Source organism: Zingiber officinale, chromosome 3B, assembly GCF_018446385.1.
Source record: "Zingiber officinale cultivar Zhangliang chromosome 3B, Zo_v1.1, whole genome shotgun sequence".
In the NCBI taxonomy this organism is placed as follows: domain Eukaryota; kingdom Viridiplantae; phylum Streptophyta; class Magnoliopsida; order Zingiberales; family Zingiberaceae; genus Zingiber; species Zingiber officinale.
This window is the reverse complement of record NC_055991.1, coordinates 60,942,086-60,948,832: the sequence shown is the minus strand read 5'-3', so window position 1 is coordinate 60,948,832 and position 6,747 is coordinate 60,942,086. Positions and strand designations below refer to the sequence as shown.

General features: G+C 38.7%; 1 long non-coding RNA gene across 1 annotated transcript; it reads left to right on the top strand.

The window, feature by feature from the left end:
• Positions 1-1,276: 1,276 nt before the first annotated feature.
• Positions 1,277-2,464, top strand: LOC121968321. Its single transcript, XR_006108063.1, has 5 exons — positions 1,277-1,347; positions 1,683-1,793; positions 1,997-2,050; positions 2,139-2,255; positions 2,378-2,464. It is a non-coding gene; the product is annotated as an uncharacterized LOC121968321 (long non-coding RNA).
• The last annotated feature ends 4,283 nt before the right edge of the window (positions 2,465-6,747 follow it).

The following is a 6,747-nucleotide window of genomic DNA, read 5'->3' as shown; positions in this document are numbered from 1 at the left end:
GATTGACAGGTCGTGGAGATTGCAGGTGCAATCATCCGTGTGGGAAGTCCTGGTGAGTGAAGCTAGGCAGATGAAAATCCTAGTGAGTGAACACTACAACAAAAATATTAAACGACAACACCACAAAGACAACGGTTTTAGAAGAAACTGTTGTAAATTTGGTAAAAGACAACGGTTTTAGATAAAACCGTTGTCTTTGAGCTCCCATAAAATACAAAAGACAACGGTTTTGTGAAAACCGTTGTCGTTGAGCAATATTATTTTAAATCAACAACGCATTTTACAACGGTTATCTAAAACCGTTGTCTTTAAGCACTTTTTTAGGCGATACGACAACAGTTTTGTAAACCTTTGTCTTTTACTTTATTCTTTCGGTGTTTTTCCCTCTATGTGAAAAATTTTTGGCGCCGTGTTTTCCGCCTTAGCCTTCCTGAACCCTTCTTATCCATTTTTATTTCCCTCTCTCCATACGATCTCTTCACGCTCCTGCTGCCGAAAACCTAAGCATCTTCATTCAACCCCTCTCCGGCGAACCCCTCTCCACAAATTTTTAAGTGGAGAGGAGGTGGAGGAAGGTGATGAGTTTGTTCACCGGAACATGCGCCAATGACGAGAACTCGCCGAACCTTGTTTGCTAGCTTGACTGCGTCTAGGGCATGGTCGATGCTCTCTCTTTTGTCCGGTGGAAGTGTCATCAAGTTAATGTCTCCCTTCACCTCTTTCCTCTGCTTACTCATTAGGGTTTCATCTTACCTGCTTCTTGATGAGGATGTTGTCGTTGAGATCTCCGAACATGAACTCGTCATCATTGTGGAGGAGTTTGGGTGAGGGGGACGAAGAGGGGACGAACCGAAGCCAATCCCCAAGGGGAAAACCAAATCTCCGGAGCAAATCTTCCCGGTCATCTCGCCGTCGAGTGCATTCTTGATTTGTTCGCCCCCCAGTTTTCAGGGCTGCGTTAGTTGAGCACCGTACGGCAGATCGAGATGTGGATTTCCTGGGCGACGCGGATGCGGGCCTCCTTCGGAGCTTTCTTCCTTTGGCTCGTCACTTTGGTCTACTTCACTCAGGTTCCCTTCCTTTGGCTCTTATTTCCGACCTTGTAGAGTAGGGCTTCTTTGTCGATTCATTCTTGTACCTGCCTTTTTGGTAGTTTTCATTGATCTTGTTTCTCTATAAAAGACGTAATTTCGATCGTCATTTTTATATACTTTGGCAGGGTTTCAGATCCTTTGTGTGGACTGCAATTTCTTACCAGATGAAAGACATACTGAAGTTATCGCCGTCTTCATCACAGTTTCTAGTTTCTGTTGCTCATTCTCCATGGAGTATCAAACCAATTTATGGGTAACCACTTAACCGTCTTGTGTTTGGTCCACTTAACCGTCTTGTGTTTGGTGGTTCGATGGATCTTATTGCCTGCTGCTTGCGTTGTGATTGGTACTTCAACACTTACAGACAAATGATCTGCATTTTATGTTAGCAATCACAATATGTAGCCAATTTATCTTATAAAATTGTTTTAGTAATCTGTACGCAATTCTAATTCATGACTCTTTTGTTGTTGATGTGCATGTTATCATGAGCTTGCTAACGGTTAAATTATACTAACTCGACGTGTTTATTTCTTTTGGAACACTAAACTTTAAATGACTTGGTCTTTGTATATTTTCTCATAATAGATACACATAGCTGGACTCACAAGAACATTTGGGCATTATGTGTGAGATCATACTGTTTCTGATATTGATGCATGAAGGTGCATAACTTGTTGAGCAACACAAGGCAAATATGTCAGTATAAATTTCTTAAAACATAATATTTCATATCAAATTGTTTCCATATTTGTGATGCTGCTAAATGCATTTCTATTACTTACATTTGCATTGCTCGTATGAATTAGCTTATCCACCCAAATCAAAGAATAAAGGAAAACAAATGTCAAACACGATTGTTCTCATGGTGATAATTATTTTTTCTTGTTGAACTCACACAGGATATTACTCTTGGTGTTTCCCTTGGTTCAGCAACCCAGATCTCCATGTTTGTTGTAAGGATTTAATTTGATGTAGCTTTGAAATGAAATGTTGTGTATATGTTAAAGAATAGCTTACAATGTACTAATTTGCCCTTTTAAGGTTCCATTATGTGTTATGGTGGCTTGGATAATGGGAATCAAGATGGATCTTGATCTTAATCTGTTAGAAACTGGCTCATTGATCATGGCAATACTAGTAATAGCATTCACGTTACAGGTAACTCATTGGGGTATGCTTGTTAGTTACACTAACTTCTGTTGTTGTTTTTCAGTTATTTTGAAATGCTAGGATTCAACCAAAATTCTTCCTGCAAGACTCAACTAATGGTACTTTTACAGGATGGAACTTCACATTACTTAAAGGGGCTTGTTCCCTTGCTGTGCTACTTGGCAATTGGTGCATGCTTCTTTGTTTTCAAATCCCCACTTGAGTAAGTCTCAAAAAAATTAAGTCTCCTCCTTAAGTGCATCTTTTTCATCATTATGGTTCAAATTTATGAACTCTGATATAAATTTAACTGACGAATACATGAAGGCATCAGCCAACAAGTTCCATAACCAGAACAGCTGTAGTGATTGTGGCCTAGCTAATAGCTAGTAAAAAATGGTAAAATATTCTTCATAATTACCCATTAATTTCCTACTTGTTGGCTTTACTCTTGAATTCAGCACGTACTTGCTTGCAGAGTAGGAGCTGGCGAATTGCTGCTTCAACCAAACCATATTCCCCTGAACAAATTGAGTCTTACAATAACTTTTTTACATATACTTTTAATTTGAGTTTTGCTTAGTTGCTTTCGTTTACCTCATGACAGGTGATGCTGAGACGGTTTTGTCCTCGTAAGACTACTCTATTGTTTGTTATACGAGATAAAACAAGGGTGAATATTTTCATATGTGCATTTTTCAGCTTCCGTATTGGAGACTCCTAATCTAATGAAAATGAGTATTCATGTGCATTTTTAAAACAACGATTTTTAAAAACGAAAGCAACATATGGTATAGGTCACGAATATTTTCACTTGTGACGAGTTGAAATGATATCAGCTGGTTCTAACAGTTATACTGATCCATAAAATTGGTATAGTTAGCACAATTTGGTTTATGCCAATGTTAGTTCAGATCTTATTATAGGTTTGTAAAGGTTATATGAAAATGATTCACATGGTATAGGCCATCAACTAGCTGGTAAAATCAGTCTTGTTCAAAGTTTTGGACCATGGTCACTCTGACTTGTTATGCCCAAAGAGAGTAGCACAAACAACACCACTAAATTAGAAGTTGAAGCTTAACTAAATATACCAAACTTGATTTCCTCTTGTTAGAGTCAAGTTTATTATGTTCTAGTGTACAATTTTGTTCATACTACTGTGGCTTTAGTTTTGCTGATAGTTTCATGCTATGTGATGGCCTTATTTTAGTCACAATTGAATGAGGCTATTTTAAGAGAGGATTATGGAGAAGCTGCAAAGCTGAAGTTGGCCATAACTGATGCTACAAAAAGGATATTGTTGGAGCAGCATTGACTATTATGAATGTATGAAACTTGTCTTATACACTTATTGTATTTAATTTATATTCTAAGCACTCTTGTTGCCACAGAGAGCTATAGAGGAAGAGCGATACATCGATGCAACTTTCATTCGTGATCATGTTGGGGCAGGACTAGTCAGTTTATTGGAATTAACTTGTTGCCAATTCTTACATCATCTCCATTAAGCTATGCTTGTCCCAATTTTTTGGTTTCAGCTACATGAAGCTATTCACTCCATTGAGCTTTATTCATTTTGCTATATGCAAGGCTATAACAGTGGTTGCCAATTCTTATATATTGATTGAAAAAAATTCTTCAAATGTTGAACGCATACAGAAACTTAAAGCAATGTTCAGAAAGGGTGCATGCGACTTAAATACTGATGAAAAAGGTAGTTGCTCAGTATACTGCTTTGTGGTTTTTATGCAAACTGCACATCCTCAAGCTTTGAGATCTTACTAGAGTGTTGCTGCTGTAATGTTGAGACATAAGGTACATGACTTCCTCTATGATTCCTTCTTTCTGTTGCTGCTGTTAGCTATTCGATCTAGCTGCTTTCACATAATACATGGTTTAAGATATAATGTCAAGTTTATATATTCATCAACTTTTTTCATGCTCACTTGCTTGACTACTCATGAAAATGTGAAGCGGCAACGTTTCTCGTGCTTATTTGGCCATTCTTTTACTTAAACATTTCAGAAGGTCCAGATTTATGTACGTACTTCACAATTTGGTTTCTACTGTACAAAAGATGCAAAGCTGCAAGAAGTTTATAATTATTTATACAAGTTGATAAGTTTTCTACTTTTGGAGCTTGTTTGTTTCAATTATCAATTTAGTTTGTAGTGGTTTATTAGATTTATTCGTTTCAATTATCAGTTTGCAATGATTATCAGTTTATACATGCATGTTTATACTTTTTTCTATGGCTTTAACTATATTTTATTTTCAGAAAAGGGAGAAAGCTAGGTTTGCAAACTAAGTCTATGAAATTCTGTATGCAGAAAACGGACCAGTACGTGAAGATTGTTGTGGTCTGATAAACTTAATTTTATGGTCTTATCTTTTGTGGTTATGGTCTGATAAACTACTTGTGTTCATGTTTGGATAGCTTGTAGTAATTGTAGAAGTTTATAAATTTAAGTGAATGTACATATATGTTGTACTAGTTTTTGATTGAGACGAGATGTATAAAAGACAACTGAATGTATATATGTTGAAAACAGTTTTTGTGAATGTATATATGTTGTACCAGTTTGTGTGCAAAAGAATTATAATGTTTTATCTATTCGCGATGCATTTTCTAATCAACATAGACAACGATTTTTTAACCGTTGTGAAAAGTATTCAAAGACAATGATTTTAAACTAAAATTTGAAGAAAGACAACAGTGTATTTGTTGTCAAAAGCATATCTGCGATCAAATTTTTGCAAAACTGGCAATTACAACGGTTTTATACTGTTGTAGAACTGTTGTCTTTGGTATTAAAAGACAACACTTTAAATCCATTGCATGACTGTTGTCTAATGTGGTCAAAGACAACGGTTTCAAACCGTTGTCTTTTACCGCACATTTAACAACAGTGTAAGTTACAACGGGTTTAAAGGGCCTATGACAACGGTTTTTAACCGTTGTCTTTTAATGTTTTTGTTGTAGTGGAAGCTAGGTGAAAGTCCCGGTGAGTGAAGCTGGGCAGTTGGGAAAGTCCTGGCGAGTGAAGCCAGGCAAGTGAAAGTCCTAGTGAGTGAAGCCAGGCAGGGGAAAGTCCCAGTGAGTGAAGTCGGGCAATGGAAAGACCTGGTGAGTGAAGCCAGGCACGAGGAAATCCAGATGGGTCAAGGGTGACCGGACATCTGGTAGAAGGAAGTCCAAGTGAGTCATGGAGGACCGGATACTTGGCACGAGATGATAAGTCCAAGTGGGTCAAGGTTGACTGAACATTTGGCACAAGGAGAAAGTCTAGATGAGTCAAAAGTTGACCGAACTCTTAGTGATCGTAAGTCCAATAGGGAGTTGGCATGGAACTAGGAAGTTCGGACGTAGTGAGCTTCCGAAGGCCATAACTTTCGACTCAGATATCAGAATGAGGTGATCTTAGATGCGAAACGAAGCTGATTTCAAGCTCTACACAGATTTCTGCTTCCCAATTGATTGGCCAATCGATTGGGGGGTTCAATCGATTGGTCAATCGATTGGGCGACGCGATTTTGTGCAAAAATGCTGTGAATCAATTGGGTAATCGATTGAAACTTCCCCAATCGATCGACCAATCAATTGGGAGAGTTTTTGAGTGAATAGTAAGCATCTGAATCGATCAGTTGATCGATTGAAATATTCAATCAATCGACCGATCGATTGGAGCGCTGGAAATCGCTCGAGAAGCCTTGAATCGATCGAGCAATCAATTCAGGGCAATTCCAGAAAGCACAGAGGCACTCTGGATCGATTGGTTGATCGATCCAAAGCCTCCCCAATCGATTGGGAGCAATCCAATCGATTGGGATTCAACCGTTGGCGTGGATAAAGCCGTTGGCGAGCGATTTCTTCGCCACTTCTTCCTCTCTTCTGCACAGGCGATCACAGCACAGCTCCACAGCGATCTTTTCTTCCTCACCGCCAGTTCTTGAAGGTTCTTGGAGGCTCATCCAAGTCAAGAGGCGAGTTGTAATAAGAAGAAGAAGAACTAGGATTTTCATTGTAATCTTGTAAGATTCATTTGTATTTTACTTCTTTCTTTCTCATTGTTGTATTGTGAGGTTGTAAGGCTTCTCCGCCTTCGTTAGTTACCGAGAAGGAGTGTTTTTATAGTGGAGGGTGCGTGAGTGTGTGGATCCTTGGACTAGTCACCTCTTCTTGAGGTGGATACTAAGTAAATCCCTAGAGTTAGCGTTGTGTGTTTGTTTTCTTGTATTTCCGCTGCACATCATCGCAAGAGGCAAGCAACGACGAGCACGAGATCGCGCCGAGCTATTCACCCCCCCTCTAGCTACATTTCGGTCCCAACACTATTGCATATAAATTAGGAATTGTTTAATTAATTAAATAAAATTTAATTAAAAACCTACATTATTATGTTGTCTCTTATCTTCTCACTTGTGTGAGGGAGAGGCCTTCTCGCCTCACCTGCGCTCGTCGCTCGTTAATCACCACTCGCTGTCACTAGTCCCCTCA